This window comes from Cetorhinus maximus, chromosome 3, assembly GCF_964194155.1.
Source record: "Cetorhinus maximus chromosome 3, sCetMax3.hap1.1, whole genome shotgun sequence".
NCBI lineage: Eukaryota > Metazoa > Chordata > Chondrichthyes > Lamniformes > Cetorhinidae > Cetorhinus > Cetorhinus maximus.
Window position 1 is genome coordinate 134,840,937 of NC_135881.1, and position 16,407 is coordinate 134,857,343.

Consider the following 16,407-nt stretch of genomic DNA (forward strand, 5'->3'; position numbering starts at 1 on the left):
TTGCAGATTTTAGCTTTTGCATTTATATTTTTGGAACACTGTCCTCTAATTGCAAAGGAGCACTTGAAAATTGGCTCTGAATGCAGTAAAATTTAATTGGCTTAAAGTCAAAGCTGAATTCCAAGTATTAGTTACTTTATTGTTAATGTACATCCTTGAAAGTACACATCACAAAAGTTGAAAGTGATTGTATTGATATGTTATCCAGTTACAAAACATTGCTTGGACAAACTGGTATTCATATGTCTTTGTGCTGTGTATGTTACAGCTCTAACAAAGAATATTCTCTTACAAGGTGTAGATGTTCTTAATTACATGGAGGTAAATTGGTATAATCCACATTAATCATTTGGTCGTACAGAACTTGAATATTGCTGGAAAAAGAGCCATTTTTTGTTGAAGCTTTTTGTCTTGCACTCATCAGGACAATTCACAAGAAATTACCAATATGAGGGGAAACAACATATTTATACTTTATGAGAAGAGTGTGCTGATTGGTTTAAATTTCAAATAATGCTTGGAAGTTAACTATCGGTCACCATCCACTGATGCATTCCCCATCAACGCCTCTACCAATCAGAGTCCACTTGCCAAAAAATCAGCACTCTCTTCTCATACAGTATAAATATGTTGTTTCCCCTAACATTGGTATTTTCTTACAAATTGTCCTGATGAGTACAAGATGAAAAGCATCGACAAAAGAAGTCTCTCTTTTTCAACAATAATCTGCATTAGTTTATTATGTAGACAAATTCTGGTGCTTGCAGACAGCAGTTCATTTCTTTGAGCCCCAATTTTTACAGGAGGTGGCGGGGACCTATGTTTTGTCTGGGAAAGCTGGCAATACTGGAATTTAATGACTGGATGTCGTTATCATTTTTTAATTCACTCTCTACCTGGTCAAATTGACAGGCTGGCCAGGTCAGAAAGCCAGCAGTAGAAAGCTGCATCTGGCAAAAAAGGAGGGTTGGTCAAGAGAAGTCAGGCAGACAATTGAGGGAGGATCAGAGAGATCATGGAGCAGCGGCGTGGGGTGGGGGGTGGTGGTCAGACCCGCAATCAGGAGGGAAGGGGACCGGGAGAGATCATAGGGCAGAAGCGAAGGAGCAGTAGTCAAGATGGACCAGACACAGGTTAGGGAGTGGAGAGAGGGAGAGGAGGCCAAGTGCAGCAGGAGATTTGCTTGAGGGGCTTGGCGGAGCACTCCTACTCCTATTGCTTCACCTAGGAGTCCTCTAAAAAGCACTTAATTGCTTGATCCACCTGCTGCCACCTCCCTTTAGCTGCCCTATTTCCTAAGTCTTGGGAAACCCAACTCATAAGCATTTAATTTAAATCAAACTCCCAGCTGCATGGCAGGAGCCTGATTTAAATATTAAAACGAGTTATCCTGGTTCTCAAGAGCAGGATGCAGTCATAACACAAAATCCACCATCGTGAAAGTGGCAGTAGGTGCAAATGCAGAGGTTGATATTGGATTAACTAATTTTTTTTAAATTTGTAACCTTCCTCTCAGAGCCGTTTTTGGGGGATTAAAACTCCCACCCCACCCCTCAGTGTCTTTGCTCTCCTTATGAACTTTATGGGTTAGATTTTAACTCTCAGACAGTCAGTGCAATGGGCTAACCGCCTGCCTGCAAAGATTCATTTTGAGGCCTGGGCCTCATTTATGTGGAACTGTGGTGTCTCAGTATTGAATGGGCAGCTTGATGCAGCTCACTGAATCGGGGTAGCAAATAATCAAACAGCCTGCAGCCTGCCTGGCTGGCAGTGCAGTAATTCTTGAATCCGGAGGCGTTGTGATCACGGAGGGCTGTGGGAGCCAAGGGCATCTACAGTCCAGATTATGTTTGTGTGGCCTGAAGGAGTGCCTCTGCTATTAATTTTAAACTGATCTTCCTGAGGGCTCTGCAACAGTACTGCATGTAAAATGAGGCAAAGCATGAAAGCTGCTCACTCTCCACAGTTGAGTCTGGAAATAGCAACCAGAGTCCTATGTATATCATAGGGCCCTGATTCGTATACTAAAAGGTTCTACTACCTGAAACAGGCAGGCACTCCAGCAACTCTTTTCAGGATCACAGCGACATTTTCATGGTGAATGGATGATAAGGGCGGCACAGCTATCTTGATACTGCTACCACCCCATTTATGTCATATGATCCAAATTAAAATTTACATTTCATTACAAGGCCAAAGACCTTGCCTCATTCCTGTTTTTCTTTTTCTCAAACTCGGGCACTGGGGGAAAATCTTAACTCCCAAAACCTTGTGGTTTGGGACGGATGGAATGTAAAAATGTTAAAAGTCTGAAACCTGGCCTCAACCTGCCCACTTCTGGTTTTGACAGAGGTGGGCAACAAACCATTTTAAATTCAACTCTGACTGGCCATGTATCCTGGGCCTTGGGAAAATAAGGCAGCTAGAGGACTTCTGGATCCAGGTGTTAAGTGCCTTTTCACTTACCTGCTGGATCCAGTTCAATCCTACTTCAATTACCTCCTGCAATTGCGCACTCCCAACCCTTTTGATTTCCCCACACAGACCTTTCTACTTGCCCCTAACTCACACCACCTCCTCCCCCCAACCCCAATCTCTCTGCTCTGGACCCTGTTTGCCACCTTATCCTGGCCTCTGATCTCTCCTCTGGCATTGATCTCCCTTCTGGTCCGAACCGCTATCTTCCTTCGAACCTGGCCTCTGATCTCGCCTCTGACCTCCAGTCTTTTCTCCCCACAATACACCCTCCTCTCTGGCCTTTCTGACCTTCCCTCTTCCTCTCCCCTCTCAAGCTGTGGTCTGGCGCCAAAGATTTGCCTGACGGCCAGCCAGCTAGCCTCAGTCTGGCTTGGCGTGGCTGGGAAACATAGACACAAAGTGGTAACTACATCCTGCAGAATTTAATTTGTTCTTCTGAGTTTCTCCCTCACGAAATACCTCTCCTCCCCCATATCTTAGCCTCTGAGAAAATATCAGAGTATCAGGAGCAAATGAATGATTTTTCAGTGGTACACAATATTTTAGGTGAATAACATCTTACACTAGAAATGGCAGGGACTCAGTTGCAGCAGCTGCTGCGGGATTCCAGGACTTTCTGGAGTGGGTCCTCTATCCTTCATGATGCTAAGGGACTGTCCCAGGGATGGGAAGTCCCTGCTTCGGGTGTTCTGCTTCCCTGCCTCAATCAGGGTATGATGTGGGACTGGAGGCTGGTATGCCGAGTGGTTGGGGGAAATTGGAAGAAACAAAGTTTTTTTAGAAGTTGACTTGGTCACCTTGCACAGGAACACTATGAACTGAAGGAAGAATCCAGTCAGCTCTTCCTCAATTACAGGCAGGCACTGGAGATTAGGTACACCTTAGATGCTCGCCATAGACTTCACAAATTATGATTGGGTTGAGTGTTAGAGGGCACTGTGGGGGAAATTCCGTGGATTTTGGAGCTTAGGTGACTTATTTGTCTAATGATATTTTGGGAGCATTTATTTTCCATAAAGCAAACACAAAAATTGTGCAAAACTCAATAAGAGGTAATATTTTGTGTTTTGAATTATGGAGTAGGTATTGAAATATCAAATAAAATTTAGACTTTGCTTTTGGAGTATGCTCAACATTTTAGCTATGCAATATTTTTCATTTTTAAATGATAGCTTGTTACAATCAGCCTCATAGCTACAAACTGGACTATTCAATTATCCAAAAGTGCCACTATTGTACAATAATGCTGATGCCATACTGTAGTGTTCCTTATGCCAACTTCAAAAGTTCAGTACACTGCTATTGAAGCCAGTTCAACTTCATCTCCACTGATTTTCCCATCAGAACAAAATAAAATGGCAGTAAAAGCAGCTATCTACCTGTATACTTAGTGATATACTGCATGAAATTCTAGCATCTCATATGATGGTGTAAATGGTCAGTGTAATTTGACACATCAAATATTGTTGTATCTAAGCCCTGGCGCTGAGAGTTTAAAATGGAGTCCATTGTTCCTGAAGGAATTTCTTTTCTATTTACTTTGAATTCTAAGTATAGCAGTTTGAAGAATGGTGGTTGGAAGAGAAGAAATTAAAGAAGGAACGTTTTTTTAGAAGAAGATAATGAGGGAGATCTTGAGGCTTAATTTCAGGTGGAAAATGGCTGGGATTGACTTAAGGCAGAGTTTTATGCCTCTCAGAGTGTAGGATTGGGAGGGGGGGGCGCAGAAAATTGGGTGCCATAGAGGTGTGCCCGCTATCTACTCGCTCATGCCTGGCCCCACTGTGGTTTTACCAGCGGTAGGGGAGGTGTCAGATGGTCGGTTCATTTGTGGACCAATTGAGGTCTTTCCATTCAATGGCTACTTAAGGGCCTCCTCCCGTCATTGCTGGGATTTTACTCATGGCGGGTGGGCTAATGTCAAGTGTCCAATCCACCAGGTGAAACCTGACAGACGGTTGGCCGAGCATGGAAGGGTTGCATCCTTTTCGGGCCCTCTGTGCCAATCGGGGAGGTTCCCCCCCAAGGTATTCTCTCTCCGCCCTGCTCCTCTGTGTTTCCCCTGCCTGGCCCTGGCGAGACCCTGGAATTCCCTTCGTCTGGGCTCCATCAGCGTCTCTTCCTGGGGGCTGTTGCAAACCCAGTGGTGGCTATCGCTTCTGGTGGCGCTTCTGGACAAGAGAGCTGCCGGCCATTTGATTAGCTTGCAACTCTCGGAGGCAGGACTTCCTCTTTGAAGGGGGCAAAACACTCGCCCTGATCCAATTAACAGGCTGATAGCCGTTAAATGGCTGTGGGTCAAGTGGCCAAGTGGGGCAGGGCTTGCACTAACTTTTTCGCCAGTGGCAGTGGGGATCCTGTCCCCAGTGTAAATTTCAGCCCTTACTGTTCTGGTTCTGTTTATGCTGTGGCTGTGCATTGTGCCCCGTTGTCATTTTAGACTCATGTGGGGGGAAGCATGAACTGCATAGGGTCTGACCATTATCAGTTGGCAGTATATCAGTGTGGGACTCAGAAGATAAATTCTGATCTACTGTTGTGAGGTCAGGAGAAGCAGGGCTGCTTCCTCAGAACCACAAAAACAATTTGGGCAACTGCTGCTCCAAGTGCCCACCCCTTCTACCCCAATCTACAACCTGATAACATCCAGGCCCAGAGCCAGCAGACTGCACTGGATGCTCACTTTCCACCAACAGCCCACCAGGCCTGAATGAGCACAGCCCAGCCCTTAAAAAAGACTGGGTATTCTCCCAGAACTATAGGGTAATGAGTGGCGTGCTCCACCATCCAACTGCCCGACCGTCCGAACATTACTTGAGGAGGCTGGGTGATGTCTACAATTTGTCTGACAAGAATATCCAACTACTTTTTGGTCCAGATTTGTTTGTTTGCTCCCTCTTTTTTGTGGTATTCTAAGAATGGTGAACCAATACCGAGTAACACATGGGCCCAGATTTTGCTGTAAGTGATGAGGAATGGCTTTTGTCTTTCACACTTGTAGTGGGCTTGTCAGTGTAGACTTCCAGTCTTCCGGAGGCAGTTTGAGTTTGGCGTGTCCACAAGGGATCAGTGGCGTCTGTGGCAGAGCAAACTGTTCAAGCAATCAGATTGAAGAAACACCAGAGATGGCAAAGCATAAACTAAAAAGCCGGGAATTTAAATAGTATGTAAATCATTGTACAGGGAGCAAAATAAAGATTAGAGCATACACATGGGATTAAACACAAAAACTATATAAAAGATTATTTTTTATGTTTTTAAAAATCTGCAATGTTAACTTTCTTCTTAGGAAATGAAACTCCATTTCTCTGAAATTAGTGTTATAGGGCCAGGGAAGGTGTTTATCATTAATTATGACTTAATACACTATTAAACCTTAGCTAATCTTGGTTGAACAGGCCTAAAGTTTTTCATTGGTCTTTGGTGCGATAATAGTGGGTACTCAGCCTATGTTCATGCCATTACAATGATTTCTGTGCAGATTCCATTGACAAACACTGTAACAGCACAGATTGTGGAGGAGCTGGATGTTACTGACAACAGCTTCCAGATTTCTGCTTTTAACTGTGCATGTGCAGGCACCAGAAGAGTGAGTTCTGTCACTTTTACCCTGTAATAACGGCAAGTACTGACAGCCTCGCTGTTATTAGTACAGCAAAATCCGAGCCATAGGTAGAAATTTTCTTAACAAAAATTCTGCTTTGTAAACAAAAAATGGAAATAGCTGCAGAAATTGTGTTGTGTATTGTTTTTTCAACTGCCTCTAGAATTCACCTGACAAATCTGTGAAATCCAAGTCAAATTAGGTAATTAATACTTATTCTGCAACTTTTTGCTTTCAAATCGCATTGCATCAGCTTCCATTCTAATACACTAAGGCATAGAACTTACACTTACATTTCCCTCAGTAAAAGTAGTGAGTTGGCCTTCAGCATCACACTAATGTAGCATTGCCGCAGATAAGCCTCCCACCAATTTGCCTCTGCAAAACTCCCCAGAATGTAATTCAGTTTTAAAAAAACCTGTTTACAAGGCAGCTGCTCATTAGATTTTTTGCAGCACCTGAGCAGATGTTCTGAACCACGGCCACATCAAATGTTGAGGAGAAGGCATATGTAACTTTTTGTTGTAGAATAAACCATACTTCTTGGGTGAAGATTTGGCCTGCTCTGTGGCAAATCCGTTTGGCTGTGTAAAGTAGCTAAATGTTGGTGAGTCAAATTATTCAGCTCACAATGTAGTACAGTTGTCATTTGCCTGCTATTCATAACCTGAGTTCCAAGCTGACATCCTACCTACAAAAAAAACATCTATGACCCTTCCTGTCAAAGTACTTTTCAGTTGTTAAGTCTTATGTGCATCATGCTGATGCAAACTGAATCTACAGCCAAGTAAACAAGCTGCAAGTGCTCCAATGAGGCTTACTAGCAGATTAACAACTAAGAATCTGTTTACTCCAGGCTCCCTTCATTACCAAATCCCTGTCTGCAATCAATTACACTCTTTGGGGAGTTCACCTTTTCAACATCTGTGTGTAGCGAACACAGGTTTGCAAGGTAAAGAAAATCCAAATGTATTGAAAAATAAACCTCCCTCTCATTATAATAATTGGATTTCAGCTAGTATATAAAAGTGCACCCAAGCTAATACCGCCTACCTGTAGGAATGCATTCAACTACTGTGTGGTTACCCAGGGCTAACTAGCTGCATAATTTGCCAATAAGGTTCAGTATGCTAACTAGTGAGTTGAAATGCAAATACTAGCGAATTTGTTTTAGTTACATGGGGCTGAATTTTGCCGTTGGCGAGCAAGGGGTGGGGCCCGCTCGCCGACGCGTAAAATGACGCGGGATGACATCCCGCCCCATTTAAATCTTCAGGAAGGCGGGGGCACAGCAAAATCAGCTGCGCGCCCGCCAACCTGTCAATGGTCAATTGATCATTTAAACAATTAAAGGACCTGCCCGTCCAACCTTAAGGTTGGCGGGCAGGAAAGGAGCCCCGGCGGGGAATAGAAAAAACATGAAACCTCATCCACCGGCGGGATGAGGTTTCATGTCGGGATTTAAAAAGTTTAATAAAGTTTTAGTGTCAATTATGAACATGTCCCTTCTCATGTGACATTGACATGAGGGGGACATGTTAAGGATTTTCTTTTTCTATTTTTAATGTTTTTAGAACTGTCAGCGATCTCCCTGAGGCAGCACTTAGCCTCAGGGAGATGTGCACTCTTTCATGCGCATGCGCGAAAGAGCGCACTCTCGCTTTTGGGGAATCCCCCCCCCCCCCCCCCCCCCGGCCCACACAGGGAGCGCATACCCCGTGGCCCGCCCACGTAAAATGGCGGTGCGGCCCGCTTCTCCGGCGGGGATCGGCTCACCGCCCACCGGAGATTGGGTCAGGCCCCCCCGCCCGGAAGGCAGAAGATTCTGCCCATGGAGTTGTTATAGAAGGTCCTAGGCACACTCTGTGTTCTTAATTTAATATTAATTGTGGAAATTACTGCTCTTTAGTTCTTCCACTGGTGGTGTTTATTGCAAGCAAGTATGATACAAAAGTTGTCAGATGCAGTATTTATAAATTAATATATTGAGGCCGCAGTTCTGGAGCACAGTTCACAATGAAGAATACGTTGATCACTTTATTTGCTTTACGAATGCATATGCTTAGAAAAGGGATCCATCAATTATTTAGGCAGTGAAGTCTCTGTTCAGCCTCTCTCCTTTTATTCTCATCTTCACAAATGTACATTGTCATTTTTTATTCTTTCATAGGATGAGGGTGCTGCTGACAAGGCCAGCATGTATTGCCTATCCCTATTTGCCCTTGAGACGACGGTGGTAAATTGCCTTCCTGAACTGCTGCAGTCCAAATGCTGTAGGTACTCACACAGTGCTGTATAGGCAGGGAGTTCCAGGATTTTGACTCAGCAACAGTGAAGGAATGACAATATATTTCCCAGGCAGGATGGTGTGTAACTTGGAGCGGCCTACAGGTAGTGGTATTCCCATGTGCCTGCTGCCTTTGTTTTGCTAGGCAATAGAGGTCAAAGGTTTGGAAGGTGCTGTCGAAGAAATCTTGGTGAGTTGCTGCAATGCATCTTACAGATGGTACATGCACTGCAGCCACTGTATAACCATGGTGAAGGGAGTGAATATTTAACATGGTGGATGGGGTGCCAATTAAATGGGCTGCATGCTTTGTTCTGGATGTTGTTGAACATCCTGAATGTTTTTGGAGCTGCAAATGGAGAATATCCCATCACACTCCTGACTTGTGCCTTGTAAATGGTGGACAGGCTTTGTGGAGTCAAAAGCTGAATTACACCGTGCAGAATACCCAGCTTTTGGCCTTTTTTTGTAGCCACATGTGACTGGCCCAGTTCAGTTTTTGGTCAATGGTAAACCCCAGGAAGTTGTAGGTGGGGTTTCAGTGATGGTATTGCTATTGAATGTCAAGGGGATTTGCTTAGAATCTTAGTACCTGACACTTTTGTGGTCTGAATGTTGCCAAATCTTGCTGCAGGTGGCCCTGGACTGCTTCACGATCTGAGGAGTTGCAAACGGAACTGAATGTTGTGTAATTATCAGCAGACTTCCCCAGTTCTGACTTTATGATAGAGGGAAGGTCATTGATGAAGCAGCTGAAGATGGTTGGGCTGAAGACACTAGCCTGAAGAACTCCTACAGCAATATCTAGGGGCTGAGATGATTGATCTCCATCAACCATAACGTTTTTACTTTATGCTAGGCATGACCCCAGCCAGCGAAGAGTTTTCCCCCTGAATTCCATTGACTTCAATTTCAAAGGGTTCCTTGATGCTGCCTTGGTTTCACTCTTGCCTCACTTCTGGAATTCAAAACTTTTGTTCATATTTGGTCCAAGGCTTTAATGAGGTCTGGAGCCAAGCGGTCCTGGTGCAACCCAAACTGAGTGTCAGTGAGCAAATTATTCCTGAGTAAGTGCTGCTTGATTGAACTGTTGAGGACCCCTTCCATCACGTAAATTATTGAGAGTTGACTGATGAGATGGTAATTGTCTGGACTGGATTTGTCCTGTTTGTTGGGTAACAGGATATACCATTGTTGAGTAGATTGTTGTAGCTGTACTGGAACAGCTTGGCTAGAGATGCAGCTAGTTCTGGGGCACAAGTCTTCAGTACTACCGAATTTTATTGGGGTCCATAGTCTTTTCAGTATCCAGTGCACTTAACTGTTTCTTGATATCATTTAGAGTGAATCAAATTGGCTGAATTGGTGGTGACCTCGGGAGGAGGCTGAGATGGATCGTCCACTCAGCATTTCTTGTTGAAGAAGGTTGCAAATGCTTCAGCCTTGTCTTTTGCATTTGTGTTTGGCCCTTCCTTCATTGAAGATGGGGATGTTCATGGAACCAACCCCCCCCCCCACCCTTCCATCGCCATTCATAGCTGGTTGCCAAGCACCAAGGATCCTGGTTGCCAACTTATTGTCCCAACTGTAAACTTGGCAATTATGTACCTGCATTTATATATTGCACATTGGTGATCATCCCTTGTAGGGTTAGGGTTAGGGTTTCTGAGAGAGTAGAATGGGTAGGAGTAGGTAAATTGGTACGCACTGGTCTGCCAAACATGAGTTCTGCTGTTGATGGAATAGTTGCACTTAAAAGTGTCACTCTCAGACGTAACATTGTAATGTGTAGATCATACTTGGTCTGTCTACATTTGAGAATTAGGGATTTCAACATACGAATCATTCATTCAGCCAGGCCATTAGATCTAGGGTAATAAGGAGAAGTAGTAGTGTGATTGATGTTCCACTTCTCACACATATTCTGAAATGGCTTATCAATAAATTGCAAATCATTATACGTAATGATCTCTCTAGGCACACCAAATAAACATAAAATAGCACTTAGAGTGTGTGTGACAGTTATGCTTGATGTGTTGTACAATTGTCGATTAATTGGGTCCTTGATAAAGTAGTAGGCGATGATGAAGTCGGTGCCATGGACATGAAACAAGTCAAATGCAATTTTGGACCAAGGATGGGTATGAACTTCAGTAGAATCAATGGTGCTTTGTGCTGACCTGGCATAACCTCTTGCACTTGCCTCACACTTCTTGATGATGACTTCAATGTTATTGTTCATACCCAACCAATGGATTGTCTCTCTTGCAAGTCTTCTCATCCAGTCTATGCCCATGTGTGAGTGATGAAGTTGTTGAAGAATATCAAGTCACAAAGATTCCGGTATGATGGCCTGCCTGCCATTAAAAATATCTCCCTGGGAGATGCCTATCTCGTCCAGATAAGGCCAAAATAGTCTAACGTTTTCTTGTACATGCTGAATTGAATCAGGTCATACTTTGATGATGGCTTCCCACAGATCCTATAATGTAGTGTAGAATCTTTTGCCACTTCTTCTTGTAGCTGCTGGCATTTGCATTGAGAAAAATGTACCAGATCAATTTGGAGAACATCTTCAAGTTCAATGTCAATGAAGTCAACATGTAGACCTATGGATATATCTTCTATTTTCACTGGGTTAGGCAATCTACTAAGTATATTCCAATGTGATCATCAAGTTACCTGGCTTGCACCTAATTTTACGGTTGTAACCTTGAATCTTTATCAAGAGATGTTGCAATCTTGGTGGTGCGCTGGTCAGTGGCTTTCACCAAATCATCTCCAGTGGCTTGTGGTCAGTCTCTAGCACAAATCTTTTGCCAAAGAGATAGGTATGAAACTGCATTATTCCAAACACTAAAGCTAATGTTCTCCACTCGATGTTGGAGTAGTTGTACCTCATTATGAACAGAGATTTTGAAGCAAAAGCAATTGGTTTCCTTTTTGTAGTATGCATGCTCCCAGGCCTTTCTGTAAGGCATCTGTCTCCAGGGTAGTTGTTTCCCTATGATCGTAAATTTACAATGTCGATTGCAAAGAGGTATTGGTGGTCTTCATGCCACGAGAAAAGCGCATCCTTTCTCAACAATTCCCTTAGTGAGGAAGATTTTGAATGAAATTGGGAATGTATAGAGACAAGAAATTAAAGAGGCCTTGACATCTTCAAAGATCGTCCTTATCTTGAGGAGTTGGCATGGCCTGAACATCCTCTATTTTAATTGGACTGGGACATTTGCCAGCATTGCAACAAATAGAACCGAAGAAATTGATCTGTTGCACGTTGATGTTGCATTTTAGACTGTTGAATGCCAATTCTTCATTAAGTACTGCTTGCATCAATAAGTGCAGATTCTGGTCATGTTCTTGCTTTGTTCTTCCCACAACAGCTATGTCATCTGTGATATAGATGCATTCTGGTACAGTGCATGTAATGCAGTCCATGTGATCTTGAAAGAGAGCCTGGTTATTAGATAGATCAAAGGGAAGTCATTGAAAACAGTATTGTCAGAATGGGTTACAAAATGTAGGAAGCTCTTCGGACTTCTCCGCGAGATGTACTCACCAGTAGCCATGCTTGGCACCAAGATTCGAGAAGGATTTTGCACCTACAAATCTTGGATTTAACTCTTCTAATATGGGTATTTTGTAAGAACAAAGTTTCAAAGCTGTGTTTTGGATCGTGGATCGAGGCATACTCTCAATGATGCGTCCTACTTTATGACACATGCGATTGAGCTATGCTGATCTGTGTGCTTTTGTACTCTTCTAATGATGCTGTCATTATCTATTTTGACCAGTTCAATCTTCAATTCGTCTTCTATGTGGATGTCGCACTTAAGTGGTGGATCAGTTGACGGACTTACATTCTCCTGCAGATGTACTAAAGCAGTTCCCTTGAAACTGCCAAATTTGTCGAAACATTCTGGATATTTTGATGTTAGGTCATGAACTAATGTGATAGGAGTAGTTTCTGAGGTTGATCTACCTTGTGATATCTGACTGATTCCATGGATTATTACTAGTGTGAGGTCATGACATGCTGGATCCTTTAGCTCGTCTTCTGTACAGCATCTTTGACACCCAGGAGGATTGCTTGTACTTGCACTGGAGAACAGTGGATCCTGCACATGGAATTAGTGAACCGTTGCATGTTGAAAGTTTCACAGCAATGACCTTCCACCTCTGCGGATACATGTCTTTTAGAATTTGCAGAGGTAGTCTGTTGGCACTTTCCCCTGCCTAATAACGAATAGTTACCCACTTACTTAGGGCATATAATTCAAATCTTATCAAATACTTTGGACAGTGTGATGGCATCCATGGTTTCTGCGAGATTGACAATGTGAAACGTGCTCACCACTCTTCACCTCATCATGCACATCATCGTCATTTTCTGGTTTGTCAATCACCTCGTGTGTGTTTCTGACAGGATACTGGATGGTCATTCTTATTGCTTGAAGGTACCTGTTGTGTGCAGTCTGTTTGGATCAGTGCATGGCTCACTATAGCTGCACCAGCCTTTGCTCCAGTGAACTGCCACTGCCAATGGCCCTTTCTGCCACATGCCTTGCAGAACTGATGAAATACAGGGAATTCCCTTGGTGCATGTAGAAGTCCACGCCTTGCACATTTATGCTAGGTTTAGTGCTCTAGCGAGTGCGTCAACAATTGGGGTTGTACTTAGGACTTGTAAGCTTTGTCAGCCTGTGAGGATCACTTCGTACTTACTTCCATCCTTGAGTAGCTCTTTGATGATGTATATTTTGGGCTTGTCTAGCAGATCTTTCCGGAAATGCTTCCATGGGAGTGGATGCGATCACCAGCTCAATAATTATGTCTGCTAGCTCTGCATTTGAAAAATCACAATACATACCCTTTTCTCTGCATCTGCTGATGAAGTGGTCTCTGGATTCTATAGGCTGTTGTCGAAATGACATGAACTCTAGTCGATGAATACGAAAGTTTAACCTGATTCTGAACTGGTCTTCCAACATATTCCATATCTTTTGGGGATCCTTTAGCTTGTCTTCTGTTAATCCTAATATTTACAGCATGTGTAGATTTTCACTTCCAAATGCTAGGCGAATTTTTATGACTTGCTTTTTTGGTTCAGACACACCTGAATCAGGAAATCATAGCTCTGTTTAAACATTTTGAATTCGGATAGTAGGTCAGGTGCCTCCCAATTCAAACTGGAAAGTTTTGTGGACATTCTGACAATATCCCTTTGGTCTTCCTTCTTCCATCATACCTGAGAAGAGTGTCGCTGTAGTTGCTTTCATGTGCTTTTCCAGAGCACCGCCCACAAAAACGAGTTATGGCAGGAACACAGCAAGGAGTAATGGCGCTTTTGCTTTTTATTCATTTTGTTGTTCAGCAACTCCCAGATCTCTGGCCTGATTTTTATGATGGTCTTTTTGTTTGTTTTCATTTTTTGTGACTCTCCCTCACTTGCTTTCGATCTGCCCCACCCCTGGTCACTCGCCTTTCCCGACTGAACTAACATGGTGCTGATCCTCTTGATGTGCTGTCCCGCTCATGGAACTGACAGGCTATGCACTGCAATCTCACTACGAGGGGCCCTTCTGCTTACCAGCTCTTTACTTGAGTACTGGCTTGGCACTGTATCTCCAAAGCTTTTCTTTGCAGTCACGATGTGACTGTTTTCAACACTGTCTGATGCTGCAAGTTCGTTGTGGTTTGACCAAAACATTGAGGGTCTTCTCATGCCATGTAGCACAATCTAAGGCTGTTCACCAGGTTGTACCTGTACTTAATCTTGCTGCCACCTGTCTTACCACCGCTGATCACCATGTCATATTATTATAATGATATAATATCTTAGTCTTATTTCCTGTACATTTTTTCTTCATGTCATTTCTATATCTTCTGCCAATCACCTTAACTCTGCCACTGGTGATTAACCCTTCAGCCATTGGAAACAATTTCCCTTTATTCACTCTATCTGAACCCTTCATGATTTTGAACACTTCTACCAGATCTCCTCTTTGCCTCCTCTAAGGATCTGGATTGGAATTTTAAAATTTCTAAATTATGTTTGAGTCACTGGTAATGGTGACTAGTGTATCACATTGGAAGAGTTTCAATGGAAAGCACCTGCAGAAGAAATGTTGGAAAATACAGTTTTTCTCATATGTTCAGCACGCAAGGAACTGTGCCAATTTCTAATATTACTGGATTAAAATGATTATAATTCAACAAACCTTTCTCTTTTAAAAAAATGCATTTTAGAAGTTACCTCTGATAGAGTAGAAAGGAAAAACTGATCCCTTCACTTGTCCATAATTCTTAACGTCATTCCTGCTGATAATAAATGACAGCTTTAATAACATTAAGGAGCACCAATTGCATTGTCCCATGTTGCCTCTGTTTTTACTCTGAACTGTGCCAGCTGTTTAAAAAAAACTAGTCAGATGATTTTATTACTCGAACCAGCAGGGAGAATTTTGCAGTACACAGAAAATAACAAAAGTTGGATACACATGAGGAGCAGCCACATCTTTTGTCATTGTGCTGTAGAATGTTGTTCATTGCTGGAAAGAATTGGATGATTGGATCCTGGGTTGTGTCTGCATCTTCAGTAGCCAGTTAACCATTTCCATTCCTTAGAGTTTGACATCTTTGGCTAAATAACTGAACTACAAATGGTGTTATTCCCATTTTTTTAAGCTGACTATTGATGGTGATTGCAGTTTTCCATTTCTTTCTGACTCCATTGTGACCGTATCAGATTTTGCTAAAGCTAATATTCAGACCAAATGTTCATCGTTCTGTTTTAGCTGTTCAGTCAAGACTACTAGACCAGAATCATTATTGGTATAGCCTTGGACCTTTACTTATTCTTTAACAAATTATACGTACAGTAAGTCCTCACTTAATGTTGTGGTTGCATTGCTGTATATCACAACTTTAAGGGGAAGATTTTTCCCTTGTCGGATGGGATCGGCAGGGGTGGTTGGGGCCGGGCCGTGATTTCACGCTACCTGTGTGGGGGGGGGGGGAGAAGAGGGCGAGAGCGCAAGTTCACGCGGGTGCGCGCTGGAAAAGCTCCCGGAGGCACAGAGCTGCCTCAGGGAGATGAAGAGTTTAAACATTAAAAATAAAGATTTTAAAAATGTTATAAAGCATGTCCCCTCATATGACTCTGAGCAGGGACATGTTATAAATAAAACGTTAAAATTTTTATTTTATTTTTATTTGATGTTGGAAATCTCATCCTGCCCGTGGAGCTAAAAGTTCTGGCCTAAGTGAATCATAGGGTAGAATTTTACCCCCATCAGGGGTGTTGTGCGGGTGCAGACGCAAACCTGATTGGCACCCCCGATAGGGTCCGCGCCGCCATTTTGCGTGGGTGGGCCAAGTAAGTGGCCCAGCGTGATGCGCACCCAGAAGCGCTGTGCGCTCCATGTGCGGGCAGAGGAGGTGGTTCCCTGAGTCGGGAGTGCGCTCTTTCGCGCGTGTGCATGAAAGAGCGCAGAAATCTCCCTGAGGCACAGAGCCTCATGTGAAACTGTCACATAAGTTGGGACATGTCCATTAATGTTATAAAAAACTTTTAAAACTCTTTAAAAATGTTCATGAAACCTCATCCCGCCTGTGAAAAATTCCATGAAAAATGCGAAGGCTGTCTGGGCTCTTCGCTTGCCCGCCAACCTTAAGGTTGGACGGGCAGCTCAGTTTATTAGTTTAATTGATATTTAAATGGCCTTAATAGGACTTTGACAGTTCGGTGGGCGCACAGCCGACTTGGCTGCACACCCGCCGAACTGGAAATCTAAATGACGCACAGTGACGTCGGGGTACACACCTGACAGCGCACGTCATTTTACCCTTGGCGAGTGGCCCCACCCCCCACTCACTGAGCCAACGATTCTGCCCATAGTATCCCATAGGAATCAATTTTAAAACCAGAGTTCAGTTCCTTCGGACATTTCTCGTCTAGAAAAAAACAATGTACAAGTTGAAATACTGTACCATACATGCGCAGTACTGTGCATTTGGCACCAAGCAAGGCTGT

At 43.3% G+C, this 16,407-nt stretch overlaps 1 protein-coding gene across 1 annotated transcript in view; it reads left to right on the forward strand.

The window, feature by feature from the left end:
• creb5b (cAMP responsive element binding protein 5b) overlaps positions 1-16,407 on the forward strand; it is a 471,745-nt gene that overhangs the window by 345,256 nt on the left and 110,082 nt on the right. The gene's annotated exons all lie outside the window — the stretch shown is intronic.